At 35.1% G+C, this 14,419-nt stretch overlaps 1 long non-coding RNA gene across 1 annotated transcript; it reads right to left on the reverse strand.

The window, feature by feature from the left end:
* Positions 1–5,471: 5,471 nt before the first annotated feature.
* Positions 5,472–14,033, reverse strand: LOC141491640 (uncharacterized). The gene is made up of 3 exons (XR_012469689.1): positions 13,948–14,033; positions 9,920–9,979; positions 5,472–5,587 (listed from the first exon to the last, which is right to left on the reverse strand). It is a non-coding gene; the product is annotated as an uncharacterized LOC141491640 (long non-coding RNA).
* Positions 14,034–14,419: the final 386 nt, after the last annotated feature.

The raw sequence follows: 14,419 nt of genomic DNA on the forward strand, positions 1-14,419 counted from the left end.
GGATTGAGGAGTGTTCAAGTTGCCACACCAGTTTGTTAATGAGCTCTTTGCTCAGGCGCCTAGTGATGTAGCCACAAGGAAAAGACGATAGAACAGCCACAAAGGTGGCGGTGCGAGGTTTAGGAGCCAGATCACGCAGTGAGTGAGTTGGGGGGAAACGAACTTAAGGGGCTGGTGGGGGGACTGTGAACAGATGCTTCATTACAATGACAAGTGAACGGGAACGAGCCTATTTGCTTTCTGATTTGTGGGGAGATTTGCATGTGGGACTTTCCTCTGGAAAGGTAAGAAAGGAGATCCCAGCACACTGTGAAGAAGAGAATGAATGCAGTGATGTTTTTCTTTTCTTTATAATTTGGGAAGTCTGCACAGGGAAACAGCAGCATCTCAGACCACGTGATTCCCCACATTGGTAGGCAATGGGTTTGCAAACTGACCTATGAACTAGTTCCATGAGGCCAGGGGAAAGGCACCAGAGTTGACCACGTTTCCCATTCAAAGTAATTATTTTCTCTAAATCCTAAAAATGCAATCAGAGTCATATGATATTTCTCACTTGTCTTCTTGCCACTTTTCCATTGCAAATCATCTCCATCCAATTGTTCTTATGCTGGCAAAACCCAAAGTGATATTACTCGTGGAGCGAGTATGATTTAGACCACTCTACTTTCACCTGTTGTTCTGAGTTTCTTTCTCCATCATATTTTTTTCTTTCTTTCTCTTATTTCATGATTTGCTAAATTATATGTCACAAAGATTGACTTGTATTGTTTTTTTCTTAAAATTTGAGTTCCAAATTCTCTTTCTCCCTCCACCAAAGCAAATTTACAGAGAATGTATGCCTATTTTTAATTTATTTCCCATGTCTCTTTGAATTTCCTTTGATCATTTCTTATTTTCTATACCTATCTTCCTTTTATTTATTTGAATTGGCATTGTTTAAGTGATATTTCATTCTACATTCTAGTCACAATATAATGATTCATCACTTTTTATCATTTTACATGTTGCTGTTTTATCTTTCTTGGTTATGTTCACTTTTTCCCCTTTGGAAAGGTTAAAATAATCATTAAAAATTATGTGATTTTAATCAATATTTTCCACTCATCCTTTATTTTTCCTTTTTCTAATTTTATTTCTCCTCATCTTTCTATATATCCTCTCTCCCCTTTCTTATTCCTCATAGATTTCTTATTTCTCTCCTGATCTCCTGTTTGATTGATTTTCTAGTCATCTAGCACTTGAATTTATCAGAATTTATTCAATTAAAAAACTGTCTTAAGAAGGCAAGAGTGAAAGTAGTCACTGTTCTCAAAAGCAATGGATCATTATGTGAAGTATATACCCAGCAACAGAGCAATGATGCTGTTTGGTCATGTCTGACTCTTAATGACTCCATTTGAAGTTTTCTTGGCAAAGATACTGGAGTGGTTTGCCATTTCTTTATCCAGTTCATTTTACAGATGAGGAAACTAAGACAAACAGGGTTAAGTGACTTACTCAAAGGTACATTACTAGAAAGTGTGTGAAGTCAAATTTGAACTAAGGAAGATAAGACTTCCTGACTCCAAGCCTTCCCCACCATATTCACTGAGCCATTTATCTCTCTACAGAGCAATATCCAAATTGAAAAACATATTCCAAGTCTATAATCCCATGTGAGGAAAAACTTAACTTATAGCACTATGTACTGAACAGTTCTTACGTAAATTCTATTTAAGAAACATTTAAAATTTTCCTTCTGTTCATAAGCAACTCTCAGGTAATGAGGATACAAAAACAAAATGAAAAATAGTTCCAGTATTCCATTAAATTTAAAAGTATATTAATTACCTTTATACCTTATATTAACACTAACAAGTCAAATTATTATATTTTACTTTTAAATACAGTCAACCAAACAGAGCATACATTTGGAATTTTTCAAAATAAAATAAAAGTGCAAAATATTTTTCCATTTATCATAAAGGTCACATAAAAGGATTCTGATAAATAAGGACATATACTGAATATATATTGAATATATTGAAATATATTTGAAATATATTGAAATAAACATAATTATGATATGCACAGAAATTTCAACTGATATTCTATAGAAATTTTCTGTAATCATACATAAAATGATACATTGGGAACCTTTAAAAAAGAAGTGTCATCATCAGCTTTAGAACTGTATATGAGTCGTTCCAAAGATAAGTGATCAAAAATGTTTATAGAGTTGCAAGAGTCAGCTTTAGGTTCTGGATTAGTCACAGCTGCCTTTGTCCATCCTTTTATACATATCCTCTATAATGTTATATCTGTTCCTAAAGAAGAGAAAATGGGAATTACTGGTATAATTTCTCTTTCAAGTCTGGAAACTGTTAGACTCCTTGTCATCACCATTATTTAATAAGTGATGCTGCTCAAGCAGATAAATTCTTGGCGCCCATCCCTAAGTCATCCTAGTCTTTCTAGTGAGATCAGAGATACAAATATTACCATTAAAGTCTTTGGTTTCATTTGGAGCCTTCTAGAATTCTGCAGACTCGGTTGTATATGGTATGTATCCTTAAATTAAATCATACACATCTTCAAGCAGTCAACAGACTCTCATAAATGCTTCTTCCTGTTGCTGTCATTATCATCATCATTATTGTTTTGGGAAGTAGTCTCCCTACTTTCCTCCAGCCTATAAGTGCATTGACCTCTCTCATGGACCTGATCGCACAATTAATTAGCACTTGAACTGTGACTTTTTTCTATTTTTAAATTGGGTGGGTTAGTCCCTCCTTAGGAAGCTAGTTACCCTCTTCTCCTTTTCCTAGGTACTTATTGGCTCTGGATTAAGTTTAGGTAATCAGTTTACCCTTGTGCTGATCAGATCTCCTGAGCTCAAGTGATCCACCAGCTCAGCCTCCCCCAGTAACTTTGAATAATGGTATGTACCATAACTCACAGCAATTTAGTACTGTGCTTCTTAGCTTTTTATCAGCTCTGTGCCATCTGGGGATACTGAGCAAGAAAAATAATCCCTGCCCTTGGGAAGTTCACAGGTTCCTTCCAGGTTAGGCAATAAGCAAAGACAGAATTTTATATTTGATACCTGAGGTAGCCATTGGAGTTTATTGAGTAGAGAGAAGGGGAAAACTGTTCAGAGGTGTGTTCTTCATAGGATTATACATTTAGAGTTGAAAGGGACTTAACAGTTCATAGAGGCTGGAAGTGACAGATGTGTGCCCTGCCCATGAAATCTAAAATGCTCATAAATGGATCCTGAAGCAGATTCAAATATAATTGAGAAATGTGTAACAAAATAAGTAAAAATATAATAAAACATAGATAATGCTAATATGTGGTTATCTAAGTCAAAATAAGCCTATAGGGAGCCTCCATTTCTACATGAATTTGACTCCACTAATCTAGTGGAACCTTTCTATTTTATAGATGAATTTCTGAACTTCAGAAAGATAAGTGATTTTCCTAGGTCCCACAGTCAGAATTGGGATTTATATTACTCATAATTTTTTTTCTTTCTTTCTCTTCTTCCCACTCCTTCCTTCCCTCCTTTATCCATTTCTTTTTCCTTCCCTTTCCCACTCTCCCTTCCTTCCTTCCTTGTTTTTCCTTTTCTTTCTTTTTCTTTCTTTCTTTCTTTCTTTCTTTCTTTCTTTCTCTTTCTTTCTTTCTTTCTCCTTTTCTTCCTTTTTTTCTCCTTTTTTACTTTCTCATTTTTCAGAAGCACAACAGTAAAGTAGAAAAAAGCATTGGCTTTGAAGACAAAATACCTCAGACATAATTCCAGTTCTACTACTTTTATCTTATCATTTAGGGCAATTTCCTTCACCACTCTGGGATTCAGTTTCCCCACTGGAGAGGAGAGAACACTTATTAATAATTATTATAGATTGGGTGGCTAGGTGGTACAGTGGATAGAGCACCAGCCCTGGAGTCAGGAGTACCTGAGTTCAAATCTGGCCTCAGACACTTAATAATTACTTAGCTGTGTGGCCTTGGGCAAGTCATTTAACCCCCATTTGCCTTGCAAAAAAAAAAGACCTAAAAAAATATTATTATATATCAACCATTGGGCCAAACACTACAAATAAAAAAAAAAAACAAGCAAGCCACACAGTCTTTGTCATCAAAGAGCTGAAATTCTAATGGAGATAAAATAATAAGAAAAAATGCGTGGAAAGGAAAGGCAGAATGGTCTGGCCCAAGATCTTTGGTAAAGTTGGCTCAGGAATGGTTTGGGACTTGGAAATGGGTAAGATGAAGTCAAAATTTACCTTCAAGGGTCCTGAGTCCAGGATTCTGGTGAGGAAGTTTAGAAGGTCAAAGTGCAGATAGCATAATCAGAAGATGCCTGGGCATTGGTATGAAGGCTTAGTTCCTGACAAGCCAAGGCAAAATTTCCCCTTTCAGAGTCCAGAGATGCACCTGAGAAATGTAGGAAGCAGATTAAACACTTTCTGAAGTCCCTTCCATCCCCAGGTTTGTCCACCTTCATGCCACCTTCAAACACAACAAAGGTATGTACATCTAAGCAATCTCTCTTTGATAAGCAGATATCCTAACAAATCTATTGAATTATACTGAGAGGAATTTGAGCTTGATTTTTATGCTTAGTGACCTACCCAACTTAGATGGAGAATGAAGCTTATCTGGGCAACCACTATTGGTTGTAATCAGCCTGCAACTAAACTACCTCATTCAACACTTCACCACTCCCCTGGATCTAATAATGTTACCAAAAATCAGAAGCAGACCCTCTGAGTTATGGGACTGTGATAGCAGTTCAGGGCTTTTACCTATTTGATACTTTTCCTTCCCTACCTACAATTATCTTCCCCATCCCTTCTGCTTTTCTCTGTAAGCTTCCTACAAATCCTTCAGATTCTATTCAGATCTCAACTCCTGGGACTTGACCAGGAATAATTCAGTAATAGAGAACATTCCTTCACTAAATTAAATAATTTAGTGTTTGTACCATTCATTTGACAGCAAATGAAATTTATTAGAAACAATAAAGTCGATAGTACAGAGGGTACAAGCTTGAAAATGGAGTTAAGGTGCTTGGCTTGGGTGATGGTGTTGCCAGTTCTAGGTAAGTGAACCTTAAATTTTCAATTCACTTATCAAATTAATGGGACCAATGAGACCAACAGGCATTCCTGTCCTCTCAAAGTTGTTTTGAGGATTCAACCTCTAAACCTTCAAATGATTCAATAAATATGAAAAATTATAAAAATGGAATGTTTGATCTAAATGTATGATCACTTGAACTCAGATATTCTTTCCTCCAAGGATAGCCCCTTACTTTTATGATCCAAGCTGTCTCTCCTCTAAATTTTGAAATGAATACTTGTTTTTCCATTTTCTAAGCTTCAAAAATGCTATGTGAGATTGAGTGTAGTAATAGCATCTATCCATTTAATGTCACTTTAAACTTTGCAAAGGACTTTTACCAATATTTTTACCAGCATTTAATGTTCCAAGGAACCTCTGAGGCAGGTACTACAGTACCATGCTCCCCCATTTTCAAATCATAGATCGACAGAATCAGGTTCTGTTTCTCTGACAGAAGGGTGTGGTCTTTGCCCTGAAAATGAAAGATCAAAATGTCCAACAGGGAAATGATACCCAGTACCATAAAGAAGAAAGTTAAAAACCATCTAACACCTTTGGAAGACTCAAGACATTGGCCCACATGAATGAATTCAATCCTCAAGGACAGAAATAACTGACAAGTATGACTGCTAAGCCTCTATTAACACTATTAAAAAGAAGGAAGCTGCCAGAGGGATTTCATGTCCTGATCTTCAAAAAATGAAAGACAAGTCTAAATACTATGGACCAGTGACCTTAACTTTAAATCCTGAGCAACTTCTAGAGGGAATCAATTAGAGCTACTTAGTTAATATCTGGCAGCAGTAACCAAGAGTCAGCATAGTTTCATGAAGAATATTACCTTTTAGACTACATTTACTTCCTCAATGGACATAGTTACTATCCGGTAGCTTGAGACAAATGAAAAACACAAGGCATCGAATTAAATGGGTAATTAATAACCAATTTATTAATTAGGCTGATTGATAATTAGTAAAGTGATGGGTCAATGGTTTCTTTAGGTAATCAAAGACAAAACCATGAAGATACCTAAGTGCTCAAATATTCTTGGAAAGCGGGCTGTCCCTGACAGGTGAAAATCAAATCAGATTGATGAGTAGTTAATGAAGTGATAGACTTTCAAAGGAGGAGGTTAGCTAAAAGCAACTCAGGTGGAGAACATGGTTTGATCATGAGACTCCTCCGACAATCTGGACAAAGGAATCTATTTCTACTCAATACTCTGGTTGGCTTTTTCTTTCATGAACTGGGTTACCCTAAACTTCAGGAATATAATGGGATGAGTTCATTTGGGACAGAAATTCACCTAGATTAGATTTTCTGTTTATGCTCTAAAAAGAAGAAAACTATTCTGCTTGAGTGGGGTCTTGACCAAGAGAGATGAGAAGGTTCCTGGAGGATTTGAGCAATCTCATCTATCAGCAATGTCCCTCAGAGACTGACTGAATGAACAAATAAAAAAGCCTGAATCCTAATTAATAACAAGTTATTAATATAATAGAAAATAATTTCTCTCATGATCTAGGAAATGCTGCGCATAGTTTTATCCAGACTTTGGCATAGAATTTTATAGAATCTTTATACTATTCTTATAGAAAAATATGGAGAGATATGTCTTATATGATGACATAATTCTATGGTTTTAGAACTAGTTGAATGCCTGAATCCATAGAATAGTCATTTAAAATTAAATATCAATTTGGCAGAAAGTCTTTTTTGAGTTCTCCAGGGACCCTGTCCTGTTTAATTTTTTAAAATCAATTTGTGTCAAGACATGGATGGTGGGCCCTTAAAATCTTCAAATGACACAATCAGAGAGTGGACTGCTAACAAATGATGATAGAACGAGGATCCAAGAAGATATTGGCAGGCTATCACATTGGTCTCAATCTAAAAGAAAATTCAACTAAAACTGCACTTGGGTTCAAAAAAAATCAAATTTGCAAGTATGAGATAAAAAAGGCATGGTTAGATAAGAGCTTGGTAATTTAACTGGGAGATGAATCATGGCAGTCAAAAATCAAAAGTGATCTTGGAATTTAATGAGGCTTGACTTCCATAAATAAGGAAGCAATAGTATCTCTATATTCCATCTTGGTCAGATAAGGCAGTTTAGGAAGGACATTGATAACCTGGAAAGCACCCAGAAGATAGCAAGTATTGTGGTAAAGGACCTTGAGTTCATATTATATGATTACTAGCTGAGGAAAATTGAAGATATGAATTTGCCTGAAGAAGAAATGTGAGGGATTTTCAGGAAACTATAGCATCATTAGATGAAAGTTTATTCTTTTGCATTGGAAAAAAATTAGTCTTCCTCAGATTGTCTAAAAGTAAAATAGCACTGTCTGGCTGAGAAATCAGACCTGTTGCTTAGAGACCAGAGAAAAGTTTAACTCAGGAAGTAAAATTATGCTGACAAGAAACATACTCATATCAAAGACTGATATAAGGAATATGTGTTTTCTTCTCTTTATGTACACTAAGCAACCTACAAGTCTTATATGGAAATTGTCTCCATACTAACCAATTGTTCCTTTGATTGAATTTTATACAATATGCAACTTACAGACACAGGAGTGGGAGATAGTGGCACCCCCTCTTTTAACTCTTTCCTCTGTCGGATGATTAATAAACTTTTTTTCTAAATTATTTCTCTTTGTGAGGTTTGTTCTCAGCTAACAAGATTTTGTTAGTACTGTCATATGAAAGTATTCTTCTTGGACCCAGAGGGAAGAACTAGTAGCAGTGGATAGAAGTCTGAAAGAACCATATTTGACCCTGACATTAAAAAAAAAAAAAAGCTTGTTAACAATTAGAACTGCTCCAAAGTGAAATGGGATGATTCTGGGGAGACTGGAATCTCTCACTGTATTCTATCAGAGCTAATTTTCTGAATATTGAGTTTCCTTTGTTGCAAAAGAAATCTAGGACTTAAAAGAAAAAAATTATTTGAGATTAATTATAAGCAGTATGAACATTTCTCCATCAATTTATATTTCCTTGATTCAGAGCTTATAAAAATTATCCAGTTATATATGATAATGTTTTTGTCTAGGAATTTCTCTTAGCTCGGAAATGCCCTTTGAAACCAGTAAGGGTCAGATCAATGCTGTGGGATAGATTCATAAAATGTTAAAGTTATTAGTAACTTTAGTGATCAACTTATCCAAAACACTCATTTTTAAAAAATAAATTAGTAAACTGAGTCTCTAAGAGGACAAGTTCATCTAGCTAGTCAGTAGCACAACCAGAAATGAGAAACCAAACATTTTGATTTCACTCTGGCTTCTGTCTCCATATCAAAGTCTATCAACCCACAATACCACCAAATTCACTTTCAGTGATGCTTATATTTTAAAATATTTTGAGAGGTCCAAAATATTGACCAAGTCCTCAAAATGAACAGGAAGTTGTTCAAAACAAGAATATTTACTTACATTGGAGTCTAACCTGTAGCCTGTTGTTGGTTTCCTTTCTCAAACAAAGCTTGCAAGTGAGGAGGAATTGAAATTGTTCAAGCATAATGTACTTTATTCAATTGGGCCTCTAAATTCAAATTAAGATCAGAGTTAGTTCCATTGAACACTTTTTGGGGGGATGTGGTTTGATTGAATTTGTAATGTATTTTAATGCATGTTTAGCTATCACCTTCAAGATCCAGTGGGAAAAGAAGCCAAACAAAATGAACTTTCTTAGATGAAAGTTTATTCTTTTGAATTGGAAAAATCAGTCTTTCCCAGATTGTCTCAAAGTAAAATAGCACACACAGGATTTAATGTATTAAAAGTAAGAATCCACTTAGAAAAATAGGCAACTTCAAGAAGGGAAGTTATTGACATTTAAGCTATGATCCTCACAATTCCAAACAATTATTTTAATCATTTTTTTTGAAAGGATCGACCATTTGTTTAGCAAATTTTCTCATTTCGAATCAAGAAATAGATTTCTTTTTGCTTGGAATAATAACTTTATAATCATGGTATATTGAAAACAACGGGACAATTTTGTGAATTTCGCCTAAAGTTACAACTTTTCTGAAGAATATAATTCAACACTAATTTCAATATATATTTTCAAGGTATTGCATAAACGTTTTCTTGTGAAAGAGATTTTTTTTTTGTCTAATATTTCACCCAACTAGCAGTTTTCAAACAAATAGTGACACAGAAGGACAGAGACTCTAAGACTCTAAAATTAATAAATGGGAGGGAGTTTGTAATTATTTCTTGCCTTCTGACTTCTAGCACCAGATTTGCTGTTAATAAAGATAAATGTAACATTTCCTGGGAAATAAGAGCCAATGGAGGCAAATAAACAAACCTACAATGGAGACCATCTAAGTAAACACTAAGGTTGTAAAACCTTCAAACTCCAATATCCAGAGCCCTGCAAATTAATGCTGTACACAATAGACCCTTTGGAAGCAACTTAATCCACCCCCCTGTATCTACATGAGGGCAATGCATAACAATGCAGGAGCTGAATTTCCATTAGAGTTTCCTCTGCAGGCTGTCAGTTGTTTGAAGAAATAACAATTTCCTAGGCATGGAAGCTTTTTTTCAGAATGCTCCCACTGATGTGTAATAAAAGTGACTTTACTATTTTTCCCCTTAAAAAAAAAAAAACTCAGATGTGACTTTGAGGGGAGAAAGGGGTGGACTAAGGCCATGGGCCCCCTACTAGTTTACCTTGCCTGGATTATCTGAGCAGGTGTTAATATAATTGAAGGTGTGGTATAAGATACAGCCCTCTAATAGCTTTTCCTATATGGAGATTACCTAGGTAGAGAAAGCCAGACTACCTGAAGAATAGGCGAGTGAGTGCCTTATTAACATATCACCATTCAGAGGCAGCTGCATATCTGGAAGAAGAAAAAAAAAACCTTTAAAGAGCCTATTCATCTATGTTAATGGGCCCATTGCACAGTACATTGTCTGAGAAATTAAGTCTCTGGCTGTGAACTTCCGGTGCTCTGCAAGCTGCCTTGACTCTTTTTTATTGCTCCAGTGTTATTATCTCTTCTTGGAAATAAAAACAATCACGTTCTCACATTGGAGGAGCCAAAACATTCTGAGATCACAAACTGGGGATGCTAGGAGAAAGTTTCTTTTGTTTCCCTTAAGTGAAAAATATGTTTTGAAATTAAAGCCAACCCTAAATTAACATCAAAGACCATCAAATTAGCAAAGCTGTCACAGACCCAGACAATGCTGAGTCGTTTTTTTTCTTGTAAAATACGCAACTTAAATGGCTCCCTTATTTTTTTTGTTCCTGCCTCAGAATTAATTTTTGACACAAAATATGTTAATTTATTCAAATTAGACATGATTTTTTTTGAATGTGTAACTGGCAAAAGAACTGCTTTCCTGAGGGAAAACTAAGAGAAAAAATAACGTGGATTTTTTAACTTTAATTTTATTATAGTTATTTTAGATATTTTCCCCTGAGTAAATATGTTTAATTTCAAGGAAACTTGATAAAAAAAAAAAATGGACAAAGCAGATTAGGGGGAAAATGATCTCTGTTTTTGTGCTAAGCAGAGTGCTTTCCTAAACTTGGTCCAAATCTTGTAGTAACCACATTATATAAACCGGGGTTTATTTACCCTGAAAAGAGATTATCATGAAATTATTGGAACCCATTTCCCTCCTTTCTGTGGGCAAACTGAATCATTATCATCATCATCATCATCATCATCATCATCATCACCACCACCATCACCAACATTATCATCATCATCAACAGCCTCATCAAGTTCATAAAAGAAATGGCTAATGATCAATACTGATTGCAACTCAATTAACAGAGATCCAGTGCATTTTTAAAAAATCCAGCCTCTATAGTCCTTAAGCATTTTGAAGTTAGGTTAATATGTTCCACTATTTAACATGTTTAATGAGCCTGTCAGAATTTAAAGAATACCATAATTCAATCTGCTGCTGCATCACTTCTCTAACGCCTGTTCTTTTTCCTCTGGCCAAAATTTGTCTAAACAGCACAATAATTATTAGCTGATGTTTCCAAGGGAAGTAATTATTAATTTGTGCTTTAAAGTACAGTAAAGTCAACACAAAACTGAAAGTCTAGGTGGGAGAAGGATGACACATAGTGAGCAGAGAAATTTTCAGTAAACTTTCTTCCTTTCTTCTTTTTGGGATTTTTTTTTCCTTTTCATAAGATAAGGAGGAGGAGGAAGAGATCAAACAGATCAATCAATGAATTATGTAATGACTCTCCAACTGCCTTTCATTTGGATAATAGTTAAATGCATCTTATAATGAAATGATATACCTTTTCATCTTTTTATAGATGTGGAAAATCTCCAAACATAGGTTCACTTCAAAAAGGGAAAGGGAAAAAAAGGAAAGAAGAAAATGAGGAAGGGGGAAAAAAGAAGGAAGGAAGGAAAAGGAAGAAAATGGAAGGGAAGAAAAGAGGGGGAAAGGAAAAGGAAGGGAAGGGAGAAAGGAAAGGAAGGAAGAAAAGAGGAAAAGGAGGGAAGGAAGAAAAGAAAGAAGGAAAGAGTTTTAGTGTTAGCAGTGGAATCAGTTGATTTCACTCACTGTAGATTGCCTGGAATTGTCTATTTTGTTGAGTTCCAGAAGGGATTATTAGCAGGCTTCCCACCCTAGAAAACAGACTTAGCAAATTAGAATGCAACAAGAAGAAAATGGCACTTTCATTCTTCCTTTAACAAATATTTTGTATTTGATTCGCTACAGCAGTATAAATATAGCATACAGTAAAAAAAAAAAAATGTACCTTGACTTCCTACTTCTTTCTGATTACAGGATTTATAAACTCAATGTCTAGTATGCATAGTTTAAATTCTAAAAATGGATTTTTTAAAAGTATTTCGTATTCAAGGGAACTGACATTCCATGGAATTATAAGACTTGTTGAGTGTTTCAAAATATACAATGAAAGTTCACACTGAGTATTGTCATTTGGCTACAACAATAGAACTATTGGCATTTCAGAAATCATAGAGACCAAAAATATGGAGGAAACCCCCCCCAAGATAATTTAAAATAATTCCTGTAAAGTTAATTTAGATTAATAGGGCATTTATGGTCCTATAGTCTACTAACCAAGTATACACAGTGTGTTGAGAGACATTGTTGCCAGCACAAAAGTGACATCTCGTCATCAGAAATTTTCCTCATTGGCATCAGAAATGCCAGCCACATCACCTCTAACTGTGTGGCCTCTACATCTATTAACCTTATTGATTTGAAATCATGCTGTGCCACACTGGAAATCTACTCCCTGCTGAAAGGCAGAAGTGGATCAATCCTGAATCCTGAACAAGAATTCAATAATACAACACAGTGAGGACCTTTAACCATTAAGTATTCCTTAAAGTAAATCAAATTAAGGACCAAGCCCAAGATGAACCTCCCTAAAGTTTCTGAGCAACCAATTGATTCTATGTTCTCAAAAGTAGATTCTATTGATAAGGATTATGGGAGCATTGGAAGAAACAATCGTAATATGCTACAACATAATTAACTCTATATGATAATGAACATTAGTTCATTTTATCATAAAGTATTAAATGACGTGGGAAAAGAAGTGATTCAAAAGTTAAACTTGAACATCCCAGCATCATTTTCGTTACTGAAAGAATCTAACAAATTTCTGCTTAACAAAGAAGGCAACAATGAGATTGTAAAGCTTCCAAACAATTGACAAAAGTCAGAACCAATCTACAAAGGGATAACCAAGATATCTATATTTTAATGTGATTGGCTTTGGAATTCCTTTTTCATCTTTCTTAATAATATGTCCTCCTCATTTCAGATTAGTACTGGAACTTCTATAATTTTTTTTGCTTGTGTAAAAAAAAGCAATATGTTTCCTCAATGAATGAATCTGGTAGTCTAATATCTATCAAGAAAGATCCCTTTTGAATCAATTTAACTCATCTCAACTCAAGCAAATTCAATTCAATTCAACAAATATTTATCAGAAAGTTACCTGAATCAGAAAGCTTCTTTTTGATTTACAAACTCTCATGCTCATGACAAAAGTTTCTTTGAGAGTTTTGATTAATCTTAAATCATCAAAAATTTCACTAAATTTTTTTCAAATTGTCTGCCAAAGTATTTCTATTTTTACTTTTTTACTTTTTATTTATGTTTTTGCAAAGCAATGAGGCTAAATGACTTGCCCAAGGTCATACAGCTAGGTAACAATATCTGATGCCAGATTTGATGCCAAAGTATTTTTTTTAAAAGCAAAGGATAATGTTCACAATAATCCAGTGTGTACCTGTTCTGGTATATTTGATCATAAAAATGATAACATTGGGTTTCTAAATTTAGCATTACTTATTCTCCAATAAGAAGAATGTAATGGGAATAACTATGCAGAACAGATGCAAAATTAACATTTTAGAAAACTGAGTTTTATTTAATTGAACTTGAAAAATAGCTGATCTATCCTTTTGGAAACTGACCCTAATATCCAATTACCTTGGCAGAATTAAGGCCATTTATGTAGGGGAAAAAACTCCTAAGATTTCCACGTATTTCTCAAGTTCTACATTTGTCTTTATGCATTAACATACAATATGTGTTGAGAAGAAAGCATTGTAGGGTGTACATATATCATCTCTATTTAGAGCCTCAAGGCAAGAAGAGTGTAAGGGGGAAAAAAAATCAAAATTACTGTTTTTCTTTACTGACAGCTCTCTAAGGAATGCATTGGAATTAGTTCTGTCTGCCCATCTAATTGATAATTATTTAATTAGCAATTTATAATGACAATGGGATTTTACCCCCCACCAGTCCATCTTTTCTGGAAGATAGAAGTAGACAATCTTACATGTTTTACTCTAACTTGAGGTAGTTGGCACAGAATGATGGATGCCAGCAACCAGATTCCCCCAAGTGAAACTGGGAAAGCATCAGCCCCCGCCAGCTCCTTTCATCCACAGTGTTTCCTTTTCCCATTCCTGGGAGTGACTGGCGTGTTCACAATGGGTGTGGGTGCACAGCCCTGTTGGGTCATTGTGGCCAGTTCTAACAGCAGCTTCATTAGTTCCTTTTCCAACAAAAGAGAGGGGTTTTTCCTGCCTTTTTCTTTCTTTCCCTTAGTTGGCAGGCAGTTTGAATTTTTTTTCCAGGGACCCCCGCTTGACTTTCTCTCCCTCTTTTTTTTTTTCCCAGAACTCCTTTAGAATGGCCCAGCTATTCGACCTCTAAGAATTGTAACTGATAAACTGTTTGCAGGAAGACTCTGGAAGAAAGTTCTCTTTGTTCACTTTCCATCCCTCAGGTTTGCCAGTCCCTCCCCC

The sequence above is a fragment of the Macrotis lagotis genome, chromosome 6 (assembly GCF_037893015.1).
Source record: "Macrotis lagotis isolate mMagLag1 chromosome 6, bilby.v1.9.chrom.fasta, whole genome shotgun sequence".
Taxonomy (NCBI): Eukaryota; Metazoa; Chordata; class Mammalia; order Peramelemorphia; family Peramelidae; genus Macrotis; species Macrotis lagotis.